The following is an 18,870-nucleotide window of genomic DNA, read 5'->3' as shown; positions in this document are numbered from 1 at the left end:
AGAGAAAGAAAAAGGTAACAAAAATTAACTATCAAAAGTTGATTCTCGAATATTTTTGAATGATTGGGATAATTTGAGAAAGATTTTTTTTTTTCAAGATTTAACCTTTCTTTTTTTTGATTTTGTTAAATTATCATTATTATTATTTTTTTGAAAATATAATCTTAAAAGGGGATTAAATTTTATTTTTGTATTATTATTATTTTTTATATTTTGTTTTATTATTAAATTTAAAAAAAATGTCCGGACAAAATATGGTGTTCACAGTTGCCCCTTGTTACTTGTTTCTTATGTAAGTATATGAGAAAGTGTGTTTTGAATTCTTACATAAGTGACAAGTAAAGATAGAACATGTATTTTAGCCGGCCATGCAATACTTATGAAAAGACCTAATTGCCCCTGACACGACAAGATATAATTAAATGCAAGACTATTGCTTAACCAACACAGTGACGTGATTTTTTTTATTTTTGTTTTTTTTCTTAGTAATGTAAGAAGATTATCCCTCAAATAACATAAAAGAATGTAAGACTATAGGATAACAAACACAGTAAAATGATGATTTTTATTTTTTTTATTTTTTTAGCAATGTGACACAAATCAAAATGACTAAATGATGCAAGACTATTGGATAACAAACACAATAGCATAATAATAAAATTTTTTTAGTTTTAGCAATGTGATGCGAATGAAAATGACTAAATGACAACGATCCAAACAAAATATATGTTGACTAGATGCCCCCTCTTCATTTGATTTCTAAGTGAGAATTTCATGAGATGATATTCTTATCTTAGAAATGAATTAAGAGAGAAACATATATTTTGTTTGGAGGGGCAAGACTCTTAGGTATCTACAACCAAACAAAACAAAACAAAATAAAGGAAAGGGTTTAAAATGAAATGTGGGTTATGAACTAAACAAAACAAAACCTCAATAGAGATGAATTGCCTATGTTCCAAAGGACCTGGTGGATGCTTGTCTTTACAAGGCTTGGACGGTGCCTGCCGTGACAAGGCTTTAAAGAGTTATGCCAGCCGGTACTGGGCTTTGGGGTGCCTGCCGTAACAGGGCTTTTAAAGAATCGGGCCAGCCGGTACTGGGCTTTGGGGTGCCTGTCAGGACAGGGCTTTGAGGTGCTTGCCGTGACAGGGCTTTGGAGAATCATACCAGCCAGTACTGGGCTTTGAGGTGCCTGCCGTGACAGGACTTTGGGGTGCCTGCCGTTACAGGGCTTTAAAGAATCGTGCCAGCCGGTACTGGGCTTTGGGTTGCCTGCCGTGATAGGGCTTTGGGGTGCCTGCCGTTACAGGGCTTTAAAGAATCATGCCAGCCGGTACTGGGCTTTAGGTTGCCTGCCGTGACAGGGCTGTGGGGTGCCTGCCGTTACAGGGCTTTAAAGAATCATACTAGCCGGTATTGGGCTTTGGGTTGCCTGCCGTGACAGGGCTTTGGGGTGCCTGCCGTTACAGGGCTTTAAAGAATCATGCCAGCCGGTACTGGGCTTTGGGTTGCCTGCCGTGACAGGGCTTTGGGGTGCCTGCCGTTACAGGGCTTTAAAGAATCATGCCAGCCGATACGGGGCTTTGGGGTGCTTGCCGTTATAGGGCTTTAAAGAATCGTGCCAGCCGGTACTGGGCTTTGGGGTGCCTGCCGTTACAAGGCTTTGGGGGGGTGAGAATAGGTTTTATTTCACGTGGAAGATATGAGAAACTTACAGGTGAGGTTCATTATTTCTTCTCTTACTTCCTAAAAATTTTTTATGTTGTTGTTGTTGTTTGTTTGTTTTTGTTTTTTTTTTGTCATTTTGCCCCAATCCAAATGCGGCGTGTTTCTATGACAAGGGATGCAATGTGGTAATACGCCGTGTATGATTTTCATAAGTGCTGAAAATATGTACAATATACCATGGATGGATGATTTGCAATGTAAAAGGTTTGAACCTTTGTTTGTCTCAATTTATGAGACTTCCTTTTGTGACAAATGCAAAGGGTAAGATGCGCTTATTTGCCCCAATGCAAATGTATGAATAATGCAAATGTATTGCAAGAATTTTATTGGAAAGCTTAATGTTGAAAACTATCTTAATATTTATCCTCTTTTGAAAATTTTGTGCACATTGAATAAATCATTTCGAACATAAGGTAATACTTCTAAGTCCGTTATTTAACCTTTATTCATTAATAGGTGTAGTATCACAGTATGCCGTTGCTCCTCTTTAGAAAATTCCAATGACCAAATTCTCGTCACTTGATCTTGTCTTCAAGCTAATGAGATCAACTATTATGATTGAACACTGATAGCACACATGCTCTCATTATTATTTTACCCCTACGCAATGATCTTGATACCTCAAGGGCGAAAGGCAAGAATAAAGATACCAACATTCTATGTCAAGTAAATGTGTCAATAAATATTGTTCCTTGAATGCGAACCTGCTATAATATATGAGATATGTATTCGAATATGATAACACAAAACGAGAAGAAAGATGGTCTCAAAGGAGCAAGGCGGAAAAAATTCATTCACTGATGCTAAAATTCATAGAGAAATGGGAATATCTTGGTTTTTGAGTACAAATGGCCAAAGTGCAAATGGGATATATGGATTTACTTAATCACATCTCTTTCCTTTAGCTTTTCAAAACCCCAACAGGTGCTTCACTGAGCTACTATTGATATGCATAATATAAGAGACGATGGAGTCAACTTTCCCAAACATAGATACTTAACTTTTGATGCCTTCCTTTTCTTCTCCTAAGATATCCTTTTGTCTTGGCGAACTCTTCTTCTTCTTATCACGGCTTTGCCCCCCCTTTTTTTTTTAGCTCTAACTTTTGCTTAGGTTACCTTTACAGGTTTTTTTTTAACCCAACGAGCTATTCTTTCCTTTTCATTTTCTATTGGCTCTAACTTTTGCCTAGGTTGCCTTTACAGGTTTTCAACCTAACGAGCGCTTCATTCTTTTTCATTTTCTATTTAAGCAAAGTAACGCTTGAAAGCATCCACATTAATGGGCTTTGCTAACTCTTGACCGTCCATGTCAGCTAGGATTAGTGCTCCTCCAGAAAAGGCATGTTTGACAACATAAGGTCCCTCGTAGGTCGGAGCCCATTTGCCTCTATTATCTTCTTGGTTAGGCAATATTTTCTTGAGTACGAGATCACCAGCACTGAATTCCCGTGGGCGAAGTTTTTTTATCAAAAGCTCTTGCCATTCTCTTTTGGTACAATTGTCCATGACACATTGCAATGAGCCTTTTCTCTTCAATCATGTTAAGTTGCTCAAATCGGGTTCGTATCCATTCATTTTCTTCTAAATCTACCTCTGCCAATACTCTTAAAGATGGTATTTCCATCTCGATGGGTGTAACAGCTTCCATTCCATAAACAAGGGAGTATGGGGTTACCCCTGTGGATGTGTGTGTAGTAGTACGATAACCATGTAAAGCATAGGGAAGCATCTCATGCCAATCCTTATAAGTTACTGTCATTTTTCCAATGATCTTCTTAAATTTTTATTGGCTGCTTCAACTGCTCCATTCATTTGAGGTCTATATGGGGTTGAATTATGATGCTTGATTTGGAACTTCTCACAAAAGTTCCTGACTTCCGTTCCATTGAGATTGGGACCATTATCAGTAATGATCCTTTCAGGAATCCCATATCGGCATAAAATATTTGTCTTCATGAATTTAAGGAACGTCTTTTGCATGATGCTAGCAAATGAATTTGCTTCTACCCATTTTGTGAAATAGTCAATCGCGACAAGGATGAAGCGATGTCCATTCAAAGCTTTTAGGTTAATTGGGCCAATAATGTCAATGCCCCACATTGAGAATGGCCAGGGTGATACCAAATTATGTAATGGGATTGGAGGAGCATTTATCCTATTAGCATAGATCTGACATTTGTGGCATTTCTTGACATGCTCAAAGCAATCTTTCTCTATTGTTAGCCAGAAGTAGCCATACCTTTGAATCTGTTTGGCCATAGTGTGACCATTCGCATGCGTGCCACATATGCCCTCATGTACCTCAACCATGATTTTCTTTGCTTCTTCTGAGCTCACACAGTGAAGTAAAGTACCATCATAACCCCTCTTGTACAGAACATCTTGACTGATAAAGAATGTCATAGCCAAATGACGAAGGGTTTTCTTTTCATTCTCAGTCATTCCAGCTGGGTATGATCTCTTAGTGATATAATCCTTAATATCCTGGAACCAAGGATATTCTTCTCGATCTTCTTCAACATTCAGACAGTGTGCTGGAAAGCTTCTAGCTTCCACTTGGATAGGTTGGACATGGACTCCACAATCAAGTTGGATCATTGCTGCTAAAGTGGCTAAAGCATCAGCAAAACGGTTTTTATCTCTAGTCAAGTGATGAAAGCTAGCAAACTTAAATTGCTTAATCAAATCTGTTAGGAGTTCTTGATAGGGAATCAATTTTACATCCTTTGTTCTCCATTCTCCTGTTACTTGATGAATAATGAGAGCTGAATCACCAAATACCTTCAAACACCGTATACCAAGGGTAATAGCTGCTCGAAGACCATTAACACAAGCTTTATATTCTGCTATGTTGTTAGTACAATCAAATTCTAATTTGATGGCCACTGAAAATTGTTTTCCTTCTGGTGAAACGATCACCGCTCCTACCCCATTTCCATGCATGTTGGCGGCTCCATCAAAATACATTTTCCATTCTTGCTCTTCATTATTTCCTTCATCACAACCTTCTTCTGTAGTGCATATGCCTTCATCCGAAAATTGAAAATCTAATGGCTGGTCATCCTCTAAAGGATTATCAGCCAAGTGATCTGCTATTGCACTACCTTTGACTGACTTTTGCATCACATGCTTTATATCATATTCTGATAGTACAACTTGCCATTTTAGTACTCTTCCTGCAATGTGCGGGCTCTCAAAGATGTACTTAAGTGGGTCCACTCGTGAGATTAGCCAGGTAGTGTAGTAAAGCATGTATTGCCTTAGCCTTCTAGTTGCCCATACTAGTCCACAACAAGTTCGCTCAATCACCGGATAACGAGCTTCACACTCATTAAACTTCTTGCTCAAGAAATAAATTGCTCTTTCCTTCTTTCCAGAATCATCACGTTGACCTAGCATTGCTCCCATTGAGTGAGGTAAAGTTGCTAGGTAAAGGATTAGTGGACGATCTGGTGATGGAGGGACCAAAATCAAGGGATTTAACAAATAATCTTTAATTTTATCAAAGGCTTTTTGACAATCATCATCCCATGTCTCCTTGCAATTTTTCTTTAACAGCTTAAACATTGGTTCGCAAGTGGCTGTTAGATTGGCAATGAATCTAGCAATATAATTCAATCGTCCCAAGCAACTTCTAACTTCTTTCTCTGTTTGGGGAGATGGCATTTCTTGAATTGCCCTCACTTTATCTGGATCTACTTCTATCCCTTTACGACTCACAATGAATCCCAATAACTTCCCAGAAAGAGCTCCAAAAATGCATTTGTTAGGATTCAATCTTAGCCGATATTCGTGTAATCTCCCAAATAGCTTTCAAAGGACTCCAACATGACTCTCATTCTCTGCTGATTTAGCTACCATATCATCTACATATACTTCAATTTCTTTATGCATCATGTCATGGAATAGTGCTACCATAGCTCGTTGATAAGTTGCCCCAGCATTTTTCAAACCAAAAGGCATTACCCGATAACAATAAGTTCCCCATTGGGTTGTAAAGGTTGTTTTCTCTTTATCCCTTTCATGCATAGGGATTTGATTGTACCCTGAATAACCATCCATAAAGGAATAGCGATAGCTTCGAGCAGTATTATCGACCAATACATCAATGTGGGGTAATGGAAAGTCATCTTTCGGACTCGTATTATTTAAATTACGATAATCAACACATATTCGAATCCAACCATCTTTTTTAGGAACAGGAACAATATTTGCCACCCATTGTGGGTAAGTTACTACCTCTAAAAATCCTGCTTCTAACTGCTTTATTACTTCTTCTTTTATTCACAAGGACACCCCCGTGTTCATTCTCCTTAACTTCTGTTTCTTAAGCTCGACCTTGGGAAGTAATGGTATTTTATGAGAAGCAATGCTTGGGTCTAGCCCAGGCATATCTTTGTATGACCATGCAAACACATCTATGTATTCTTTGAACAACTCAATCATTTGTTCCCTTTCAGGATTATCTACTATTTTGATCATTCTTTAATCCTCCTCGGTTCCCATATTAACCATCTCAATCACTTCTTCATGTGGGCATATTCCCTTATCCCTCAATTCAAGCATCTTAGAAAAAGTTTGGATTATGTCTTCATCATCAGACTCACAATCATGCATATCAGTGGCAACAAATGAATCATCTTTACAGGGTTTATTAATCTCTAGGTGAGAGATGGAATCAGAAGAAACAAAATCCCTGGATAATGAATATAGAATGAGATAAAATAAGGAACAGGAATGAAATGGAGAAAAATGTATTGAAGTAGATAGGGTGGAATAAAGAAATAGACATGAATGCAATTGAAATTCATTTTCATGAATTATGTGTATTAAAAATTTGCATTAGAGAATACCCAAGATCTATTACCTAAACCTGGGCTCAAAGAGTGGATAACAAAATAGGAACAACATAATTGAAACAATTACTCTAAGCTAATGACATCATTAGCCTCTTCAAATCCCAATTCGCCAGAACTTTGTTGAAATCATTGACTGCAATTGAGGCACTTGTTTTACATGCTACATCTTCATTAAAAGAGATCACTGAGATAGTTGGTTCATATATCACCTCAGACGGGCCTGGGAAGGATTCTTTAATGTGTGGAATCTCCAATTTACTGGCCTTTTTGCCTTTTGCCAAACCTACTTTGTCTTTCATCTGGTCTTCTAGGGTAGGCTCATACCCTAACCCTTGGCGATTACAATTATCCAAAACCTTAATTGGACACGTAATTCCTTGTAAATGAGAGCCTAAACCTTTCCCTGACATAAACCCACTCTTCGCCATGATTTTAGCCACGACGGAATTGATGTTGTGAGTACTATCGCAAATACCCTTGACCTCTAGGCTTTGAAAGGAAACTCCATGATCTTTCTCTGTAGCCTCAATATAAGGGAGTGAGCTTGGTTTGCTCACCATAATTTCCTCCTCTCCTTTAACTGCTATAATTCTCCCATCACTAATGAATTTAACCTTTTGATGTAGGGTAGAAGGAACAGCCCTAACAGAATGAATCCATGGCCTTCCTAGCAGCATTGTGTAACTTGGGTCTATATTCATGAGTTGGAAATCCACCTCAAACCTGCTTGGCCCTATCTCCAGGGAGAGACAAACGGATCCTAATACTTCCCGTCTTGATCCATCGAATGCTCTTACCACAATATTGCTTTTATGTACACTTGAAGCTTCTAGTGATAATGATTCAAATGTGGAGAGCGGCAAGACATTTAACACTGATCCTCCATCAATTAATACTCTTGCGATTATGAACCCTTCACATTTCAAAGTGATGTGCAAAGCCTTGGATTGGTGGACAGCGGTTTCTGTAACTTCCTCTTCCGAAAAGGAAATGGTAAAGGAGGCTTTTACAACATTCATTACACTTGCCACCTTCTCAGGGGTTATATTAGGCTGCACAAAAGCTTGATTCAACACTTCTTGCAATGCTTGGCGATGCGCTTCGGAATTCAAAATCAAAGAAAGTATGGAGATACACGCTAGAGTTTTCTTCAATTGGTCTACAATGCTGTAATTACTTTGCTTCATAATCGATAAAAACTCATCTTCTAATTTTTCCATTTCTTTAGGATTATCTTCCTTTGGCCTGTCAATACTTGCATTTTTCTCTTTTACCATTTTCCTAATGTAAGATGGTAAGTATGGTTTTCCACTTCGAGTAACACCCCCATGGTTTGCCATTTCATTGCTTGTCCCGGCAATCAATGTTAGGTTTTTGTGGTTCTCCACAATGCTTTGATGTTTCCACGGGACTGCTCGATCACTTTCATAGGGAAAGGGATGAGGCGTGCTTATGGTTAATGTTGGTTGTCTTGCCTGAGGTGCAAGATCTGCAGAGGCTTTGTTTATCACAAAAGAGACTGCCTGGACCTGTTCTTTTGGGCTTAAATTTTTAATGACAAGCTCAATATGTTTTTTTTTACCATGCACACTTTGGCGTCTCCCTTCTTTACAGACACGACCCCTAACGCCATCATTTTTCTAACAGCTTCTTTAAACTGTTCACAACTTTCTATGTCATGGCTTATTTTCTCCTGATGATATTCACAGTATCCAGGCATTTGATCACTGATATTATTCGTGAAGAGCATTTCTCGCATATAGCCATACTTCTTTAAGTGAGCATAAAGCTCATTCATGGGCATCCTGATCCTTGCGGAGCTTTTGAAGCACACATCCTCTTCTTCAATAGCGTTGACTCATTTTTCGTGATTTGGGAGTGGATCAGTAGTAAGGGTAGAGCTTCCCTCTTCTTTAAGCTGGATATGGTTAGAATCAACCAGGTCTAGCACATTCCTTTTAAATGTCACACAGTCTTCTATTGAGTGTCCAAGTGCACCCATGTGGTATTCGCAAACAACATTTGGATTATACCATACCGGGTAAGGTGGACCAAGAGGCTTATAAGGCCGCGGACCTAATAATTGGGCTGTCAAAAGTTTATGGTACAATTTAGCATTTGTTAATCCAAAATTGGGCCATGGGCGACTATCCCTGGATTGGACATTTCTCCTCTCTCCATCCTGTCCATGCTTGTTAGGCCTAAACCCAAATTGTTGCTATCTTTGATTCCTTCCTTCTATTTGATAAGGGACTTGAGAACTGGTAGCTGCTTGTCTTATAGGTTGAATATAGTTCACGTTCCCTTCTTTCTTTTTTTGGTCATAGTTCTTTCGTGAACTACTTTCAGCTTGAGAAGTGGCTATCTTCCCTTCTCGTATGTCTATGTCAATCCTTTCCCCAATCACCATTAAATCAGCAAAATCAGTGACATGTGTTCCTATCATGTGTTAGTAAAATGGCTTAGGCAGTGCACGGATGAAGTATGAGCAAAGTTCAGAATTCACCATGGGAGGTTGCACTTGTGAAGCCACTATTCTCCATTGTTGAGCATATTCTTTGAATGATTTTGATGATTTCTTGGTTATCGCCTTCAATTGTTCTCTGGTTTGAGCAGTATCAAGATTGAATTTGTATTGTCTCATGAAGACATCCACAAGGTCTTTCCATCTTTTAATCTTGGTTTGATCTAGTTGCATGTACCAGGTTAGTGCAGCTCCAGTTAAACTTTCAGAAAAGAAGTTTATCAAAAATTTCTCATCTTGTGACCATATGGACATCTTTGTGCAATAGGCCCTCAAATGATAAATTGGGTTACTTGTACCATCATATTTATCAAAGTTTGGCATCTTGAATTTCTTGAGAACATCAATTTCTGGGGTCAAGCATAATTCTTTCAAGTCTAAGGAACCCCACGTGTTCGATCCTTGAAGAGTCTTCAATTGATCTTTCATCTCTCCAAGTTCTTCTTTTAACTCCTTCTCTTTATGTAACACTTGTGGGATTTGGAACATATAGGTATGATCATCCCCAGGACCATCTGGTACGTTAAAGGCCCCTATCCCATAATCTTGTTTCTCTGGCGTGGGTACCTTAGGATCTGATCTTCTGTTTGGTTCAATTGTTCTGTTAGCTGCGTTCTCATTTGCTATGGTATTCTGTAGTGGATTATCATCACTCCTTCCTTTTAGAGCCTCTGTTAGCAGTTTCATCATGTCACTTATTTCGGCCATTTTAGACTCCACTGCAGCCATCCGATCATTTAAGGCCGCTGACTCATTCACGTTTGAATTTTCCATTGCACGACTACGCGATCGTGTGTTGTATGCTCGAGTGGCGGGAATCTGGTCAACCGAGTTTTTCTTTCGAGGCGCAATGTTGGCTTACCTGTGTAACATGATAATTAATTTTAATAAGTTTTACCTTTACGTTTGTTTTGTAAGATATCCAGCATTGTGTAGACATAAGGGTTTCACGACACTGACACCCTTTAAATTCCTCCAGAAATTTATTATTTCATAGGGGATTTAAAGTTGACCATTGAATTAAAAGGACATTGGATCCTATCAAAAGTCAAGGTTTTAAGACAATGATGGTAGTACAAATCAATCAACAATTTCACAACCACAAAGCGTCATATGGATCCTCATACAATGATTCAAATGTTAATACAGATTTAGAACTTTGTCACACTATTGAGTTCTTTTATAATTTCATTGCACAAATAGAAGAATTCAACAATCTCTAATGGAGTTCCTCCAGGGAGAACCATGCCTTCAGCTTGCTTAAATGCTCTTGCAAATTCTAGAATTTTATCGTTAGCCAAATCAATTATATGCCTACATTTTAACATCCACTCTTTGGTTTCTTCTGTTTGATCAAGGCAAAGTGATTTCCACTCCTCTAAGACTTCATTTTGTTGATTAAGCCTTTGAACAAAGTTCTGTGCTGTCTCAGCTGCACTTCCTCTTACACTGGTAGCTCATTCACTTTCCTTTCCAATTGTCTTATGAGCGTATTGATTTCTTGCTGCATCTCCTCGATAGGCCTGATGTCTTGTAATTCCTTCTTCAATGCATCATTTTCCCTAACCATTTTGACAAGTCTTGCTTTAGTACTCTGAACTTTGTTTTCACTAGTTTACACTTCCCTTTTCAGTTTGGCATTTTCCTTTTTTAATTTCTTAGTCTCAGGTGTTTCTTCAAGGTTATGCCCTTCTCTTTCCTTTGCTAGCTTCCTCCATAACTCAATGCATTCATTTTGGTATTTTTCCAATTCTTCCTTATTCTTGGTCTCTGAACTAGCAAGCTCTTGTAACTCATTTTCCTTCATCTTCAAGCATTCAACCAGTCGCCCATTGATCTCTTTCAAGTCATTGCCTACTAAGGGATTTTGAGGATGGAATAAAGGGTTTTCTCCTTGAATCATACTCTTCAGCTAAGTAGTGTATTCTGGACTTGAGTTTACTGCACGTATTTCTAGCTCAATCTTCCCTTTGTACCCTATCTTTTGCCATGCTTCTTTGACATTCTGGTTTGATAACTTTGTCCCATCCTCCTTATGTAGAAAGTATAACTCCTGCACCTCTTTCTTAGAAGGAACATTTTACTTATAGGCCAGTTGCCTTAACGCTAAGGAAGGGTTATAGTTGATACACCCTCTGGGTCCCATTAAAGGCACATTCGAAAAGTCACCACAATGGTAAATAATCTCCTCTTTCCACCACCAGTCTAGTTTCCATAAGATGGAACTTTCTTTAAGTTCTGAGAAGGTTCTTTTTCAATCCATGTAGCTCATTCCGTCAATCACGAATTGGCCTTTAAAAGACATGAGTGGATTACTGTCTGAGTCGTTCTTCTTTCTGAAAGGAAGCGCCTTTCCATAAAGGTGGCCAAGCATCCATAAATCCAATAACGTAATACAACAATTGATCTTTCCTTTCCTTTTATTATGACATTGAGTTAAGGTCAAGTACGTTTCTGCCAAGATTGCTGGTACCGGATTCACGTTATGGTATTCCACCATTTGGAATACACTAATGGCTCCTAAATCAATTATGCCAATTGATGATGGAAACAGGATTATTCCATATATGCATAAGGCAAAGACTCTGCAAAACGTAACCCAAGCCTCTTTTCCTGCCAAAACTTTCAAGTGGGCTTCTACGTCAGCTCTTGAGACTCCCTCTGTTTGTCCTGGGCAAACCATTCGTACCTTTTCCTTAGGAATTTCCAAAATTTTCGCTATCGTACCTCGAGATGGTAAATACCCAGGATAAAGATATACTGCCATGTTCTCCTTAAGGGGCATTCTCAAAATTTCTCCATATTCTTCCAAAGTCGGTGCCATTTGGAAGTCTTGAAATGTGAAACATCTTAACGAGGCATCCCAATATTGGCTTAATTCCAATATTGCATCATTATGTATTGTGACTGACAGAAGATCCAAGATATTTCCATATTTCCTTTTAAAATCTTGCATAATCTTCCCTTTGATATGACGGCTCAACTCAATTAAGGTTTCCAGCAGCTTAACTTTTACAGATAATTTGATCCCTTTTCCCTGATATAACTTTCCAGTGTGACTTAGATTTGTACTACCTTCGAGTGCCATTTATCCCTTATGCCAATTTCACAAAGATTCTGGATAACTCACGATTCCTGTTAATCAAAACAAAAGTTAATAATATACAATTCTCATAATTTTAGCAAGCTATCTGGCTCCTTTTTTTTAAAAACCCTCTCCTCCAGACACTTATTGCACCATAGGGAGATGGAGTAAACAATTAATGGACGAGAGGCTTAAATCCCCTACATGATTAATGTTGAAAGGTTTAGCCTTACAATCTTATTTTTGAGAAAAGAGAAAAAAAAAGGTAAAAATGATTTTGATAATAGATATGCAAGGAGAAAATCCATTCTCTCCTCAATGTGCTTATTGCCCCATAGGGAGAAAGGGATTAATTAGCCTACGTGCAGCTAAAACTGACACATGGCTAAAGTCTCAACTTTAAAAATGAAATAACTCAATGACAAGAGAAATTATTTAATTTGTGGTTTTTTTTATAAAAAAATGCGAATACTTTATGATGACATGCTATGACAATGATGCAATAAAAGATCAATACTCTCATCCTGTGTCCTATTCAGGGAGACTTAAGTTCATAATCGGGTGCTCACTAGAATGGTTGGCTACTAGCTATTGTCTGAAACGTGTAATTCACGGGTGGATGTATATTCCTAAAAGGCTCCCAAGATGCCCTCACATAAAGGTGAAGACCTTACTTAATAATTTTAGCCCTCCGAGAACATGAGCCCTACAGGGACCAAATTTATTAGGCAAGTAACAGCTTGGGTGAGGTATTCATAGTAACCTCCGAGAGTTTAAAAACTCCACAGGGAAACCACTACTAACCTCTACTATCCTATGGTACTCACAGACCCGGGTATAGGGCCCAAAATATATGTGTGTCAAATTGTGTAAGTGTATAGTGTGTGATGAGAGCATGCAAGCATGTTATCTTATTCTCATATGCTACCCAACTCCTAACTTTTAATCAGATCAAATAGAGAAACAAATATATGTATAAATAAAAGTCATCTATCTTAAGGTTTATTCCGCATGTTATCTATCCTAAGACATGTTATAAGAATCAAAAGAGAGAGGGAAAAAAAGGAAAAGAAGGGGAAAAAGCCCACACAAATTAAAAGGGATAATAATAATAAAAGAAAAACCATATTATATTTTGAGCGCAACAAATTTATACAGGCTTGACTCTCATATTGTCCCCAGTGGAGTCGCCAACTATCGCACCCGGAAAAATGAGACGTGGACGGCGGGCGAGTGGAGGTCCCGGCCTTCTCGGTGGGAACCGCACGGAACGAGGAGTCGCCACCAAGATCTTGAGGTAAATCTCGGGAAATCGATTAAAAGGAGGATAAAGGTGGTCTGCGAAATCAGAGAATAGGTTCGGGAGTCGGTTGAGTGTGGGGAAGGTGTTAGGCACCCCACAACACCCGTTCGTGAGAACGGTTACCTGAAGTTTGTTGTGCTCTATTAATATGGTTTTATAATTATTTTAATTATCCCTTTTATATTCATGTGTCTGATATAAAAATGATGATAATTGAGTGAGAAATGTTTATTTATTTACGAGGGAGGACGGACTTGACTCAGAATCTGACTCTGAGGCCTACGTACCCTGTGATGGGGATCAAAATCCACGTAGTTCGGACTTGAAAATTGTTGGTGAAAATATATTTTTTTGAAGGGAGATTAATTAGAAACAATTCACCATTTTGCAAATAAAACAATTTCTGAAATTTTGATATGTGTGTTTTAAATTGCAAAAGGTAATTTAATTTTAATTATTTTCTCCATTTTTGAATTTTTGGAATAAAGAAAGGAAAGGGTTTAAAATTATTTTTCTTTATGATTGAGGATTTAATCACAGTACCTGCAGAACCTAATTGGTTCATACGATAATGCAATTGCTCTAAATATCTGCGGAGATTCTAAAATCTCGCACGATAAAAGAGTTTGGCAATTTAATTTATTGATTTATACTCTTATATATATTTTTAAGTGTTAATAATAATTTTACTTCAGTATGTATATATTTTTTAAAGGATTTTAGTCAACATACCTGTAAAGCCTTATTGACTTATACGGTAATATGATTATCTTAAATATCTGCGAAGATTCCATAATCTTACACGATAAAGGAATTAAATTTAAATAAATACATCCTTAATTTGATTAATTTAATATATAATTTATATATATTTAATAAACTTAATCGTTATATCTGCAGAGTCTTATTGACTCATGCGATAATACGATGATCTTAGAAGCCTACGGAGACTCAAAAATCTCACATGACTAAAAGATATAATCGGTAAATGTGGTTACAATTTAACTACATTAATTTGGATAATTAAGTTTCTTAAATTGTATATTATATGGTTATTTACAAAAATTACTTATCTATAATAATTGAAAATCACTATATCTGCGAGGGCTTATTATCCCACACAATAATGTGATTAATTTAAGTCCCTACGAAGATCCTTAAAATCTCTCATGGAACTTAAATAAATTATTAATTTGAATTATAAAAGGAGAGTTAATTTTAACATATAAGTTTTGCTCTCATATCTGTGAAATCTTGTTGATTTTCGTGACATGAGATCACTTTAAATGTCTGCGGAAATTCTTAAAATCTCACACGACAAGTAAGTGATTAGAAACCAATTTTCTCTTACTTATTTTATATCTTTTCAATTGGGTAAGAATCAAATTCTCACCTCCTCCTTTTATAAAATAGGCTCGTCATAATAATTGAAATCGTACATGTGATCATCATAGAAAGTGTCATACAATATGAGTGTGATATTATTGACAATTAAAGGACCTTAGGACTAATGGGAATGAAAAACATGCCCACACATATTGATGTGCCCTTTTATGCTTAACACATATTTAAAGACCTTGCCTTAATAATTGCACTAACTCTTTATTTATTTGAAATGAGATTACACCTAAAATTTCATTAAGCTTAGTTATGGTAGCAAACAAAATTATTATTTGCAATCTCTTTATCCTTCTTTTTCACACTCTCTCTTTTTATTATTATTATTATTATTATATATTTTTTTTAGAAAAAAAAGGCAATCACATTGATTTTTACTTAAGAACTAAAAAAAATGAAGGACGTGTATTTAAACATGAAATTTGTTTGGAAGTTAATAAACTAAAATCAAACCGAGAGTTTTAAATTTTTAAACAAGCAGACTACTAAACCTGTGTGTAGCACGTCCCAGCTTCGTCTCACCAGTCGAGCAGATTCCTCTCTTTCTGATCTCATTTCCTCTTTCTCTCTGTCCTGGTTTCCTGCTTTCACACTCCTTCTGCGCACATTCTCACTCGGTCTCTGTTTTTTAGTTTTCACGTCCAGCTTTCTTCTCTCTCCTCCTCCTGTGTGTAGCACGTCTCAGCTTCGTCTCCTCTCGGCTTACTCAGTTCCTGTTTTACCAGAAAATGACTCGCCTCTCTCGGTCTCTTGCTCCTCCTCTCTTGCTTCTGTTTCACCTCTCTCCGTCCCTCAGTCTCTTTTTTTTCTTCGTTCAGCTTTTGGTCTCTCTCTTTCTTCGTTTTCACGTTATTATTTCTCCTTCTCGGTCACTCTTCTCTTCTCTTCTCCTTTGGTTTTTTATGCTCTATTTTCTGTTTCTTCTGTCTGTCTGTTTCTCTCTTCCTTTCTTTCAGTCCAAAAAACTGTCCTCTCCTCAGTTTTTCATTCGGTCTTATATAGGGGATGGAAGAGGTGAATCATTGCTTTCCTGCTCCGCTTTTCCTTTCTGCTGTGTTTTCTGTGTGCGCCGAAGTTTCTGCTCTATTTTTATATGCTGTCTGTTTTTCTGCGTTCTTGTCTCTTGTTCTTCTTTTCCTATGCTGTTCCATCTCCTTTCTTTGTCGTGCTGTCTCTTGCGTGCGTGCGTGTGTCCTTGGTTTTATTTCTTTTCTCCTGCTAGCCGAAAGCGTACATTTTCCGATTGCTTGTTGTTCTTTTGCTCTGTTTTGCTTCTTCTGCGCCCAGCCAAAAGCGTACATGCGTGTGTATTCTCCTTTCTGTGCTGCATGTGTATGATCTGCATGTCTTTTATTTCCCATGCATGTGTGCTTGTTTCTGTTTCTGTGTCTCTTTGGTCTATTATCTTTGCTGTTTCTGTGTCTCTGTTTCTGTCACAAAGCTGAAAGAGCTGTGTATGTGTACGGCAGTCTATTTCTTTTCTCATTTCCTCTCTCCAGCCTATCAACATGTACGTCCTGCTATCCCTTCTTCTTTTATTATTTATTATTTTTTTTAACTTCAAGAATTATTTTAAAAGGAAGAAAAGAGAAAAGAGAAAAAAGAAATTAATTTTGGGTTAAACCAGAATATCTCTCTCTCTTTTTTTTTAAAAGAAAAAGATTAAAGAGAGAAAGAAAAAGGTAACAAAAATTAACTATCAAAAGTTGATTCTCGAATATTTTTGAATGATTGGGATAATTTGAGAAAGATTTTTTTTTCAAGATTTAACCTTTCTTTTTTTTTGATTTTGTTAAATTATCATTATTATTATTTTTTGAAAATATAATCTTAAAAGGGGATTAAATTTTATTTTTGTATTATTATTATTATTTATATTTTGTTTTATTATTAAATTTAAAAAAAATGTCCGGACAAAATACGGTTTTCACTAGCGTCTTGCTACAAAAAGGAATACAATGCTTTAGTTCAGTTTAATACTTGGGATCTTATTCCTCTCCTACATAATCGAAAGGCTATTGCTTGTAAATGGTTGTTTAAGTTGAAAAATAATGCTGATGGTTCTCCTACCAAATGAAAAGGAAGGTTGGTTGCTAAGGGCTTCTTTCAAGAAGCTGTAGCAAATTATAATGACACATTTAGTCTTGTAGTGAAACCTTCTACTATTCATATACTTATTACTGTTATTGTCTTAAAGGGGTGGAAACTGTAACAAATTGATTTCAATAATGCTTTCTTGAATGGAGATCTCACAAAAGAAATTTTTATGCAACAACCTCCTAGCTTTGTGCAAACTAATAAGTCTAGATCTATGTTAGTTTGTCGTTTGAAGAAGGCTATCTATAGTGTTTTTCTCTTTATCTCCTTGTTTATGTTGATGATTTGATACTTACAGGGAGCAATGATACTGAAGTTTAAGATGTTATTAATCAAATGAGTGCCATTTTCTCACTTAAGGTACTTGGTGAACTCTCTTATTTTTTAGACATTGAGTTCCATCATACATATCTTGGTATACATCTTTCTCAAAGAAAATATGTTACTGAAATTCTCAACAAAACAAACATGCTCATGTCTAATGCCAAAGTCGACTCCTATGGCATTATTTATAACTCTTGCTATTATTAACAATTCTCTTCACTCATATTCAACTACTTATAGGAAGATTCTTGGTGCCTTACAGTATATCTATCTTACAAGGCGTAACATTACTTTTTTAGTCAGTAAGCTTGCTTAATATATGCATGAGCCACGTACCATCCATTGGGAAGGTGTCAAAAGGGTTTTACATTACCTGAATGGAACAACATTGTGTGGCTTACTTTTACAGCCATCATCTCAGTTTACTATACAAGCTTTTACAGATGCTAATTGGGGTTCATCTAAAGAAGATAGATGATCTTCCAATGGTTACTGTACCAACTTAAGCTCAAACCCCATCATGTGGACTTCTAGAAAACAAGCTATTGTATTTAGATCCACTACTAAAGCAAAATACTGTAGTGTAGCAGACTCAGTTTTTGATATTCTATGTATTATGAATCTATTACAAGAGATGCAAATACCCATTGTTGGTACACCATATTAATCCTGTGTTGCACAATAAATCTAAGCACTTTGAGCTAGATTTATGCTTTATGTGTGAAAAAGTTATTGATGGAACATTACGTGTAGGCTATGTTCCTACTACTGATCAAGTAATAAATGTTCTTACAAAAGCATTTCCTCAAGCTCTCTTTACAGAGTTTCATACCCGTTTGCGTGTCGTTCCTATTGAAACACTTTATGTTTAGAATGGTTATTGTAATCTAGTTTTGTCTAGTACATAATATATGTAATTGGCTTTTTTTCTCTCATGTAGGGGAAGTATTAGATTATATGAGGTATTGGGCCTAGCCTATTATTATGTTAAGGTCTATTTCATTTGCAATAGAATATGGTTGTATTGTTGCGATTCCTTTGACTACAAAAAGGAAGATCAAAAACTCTGTAATGCATTTGAAAGGAGAATAAACATCTTTGACCTTTCTTTCTCATTGTTTCTATAGTTATCCAATAAAATGGATGTTGCATGGCAAGTTTCTTCCTTCTGAAGTGGCCCCCTCTTCCAAAACCTCTTGTTAAATATGCCTTCCCTAATGCTGAGCTCATCCTTCATGTAAGAGTTTTTGATTTACATAGCTCTGCAAGGGGATGGAATTTTAGCCTATTAAATTGTCACCTTCCTCTTGAGGTGATAAGACTCATTGAGCTAGTTCAACCACCTAATTCCTATGGTGATAATGATGTTATTATTTAGAGACCTCTCTCTGATGGAAACTTCACCATCAAATCTACTTATAAGGTTGTGGCTTCTCAAAAGGATCCAAATAATTCTGACATTTAGTCAAGGATTTGGAAGTGGCTTACTTACGAAAAAAATCAAGTACTTTCTTTGGAAAGCTGCTTGGGACAAACTTCATCTTAAA

General features: G+C 36.9%; 1 pseudogene; it reads right to left on the bottom strand.

The window, feature by feature from the left end:
* Nucleotides 1-2,978: 2,978 nt before the first annotated feature.
* LOC129322473 (uncharacterized) lies at nt 2,979-8,396 on the bottom strand (annotated as a pseudogene).
* Between the last annotated feature and the right edge of the window lie 10,474 nt (nt 8,397-18,870).

This window comes from Prosopis cineraria, unplaced genomic scaffold, assembly GCF_029017545.1.
Source record: "Prosopis cineraria cultivar Desert tree isolate PC_DT_omini unplaced genomic scaffold, ASM2901754v1 PC10, whole genome shotgun sequence".
Classification (NCBI taxonomy): domain Eukaryota; kingdom Viridiplantae; phylum Streptophyta; class Magnoliopsida; order Fabales; family Fabaceae; genus Prosopis; species Prosopis cineraria.
This window is presented reverse-complemented; position numbering and strand designations above follow the sequence as displayed.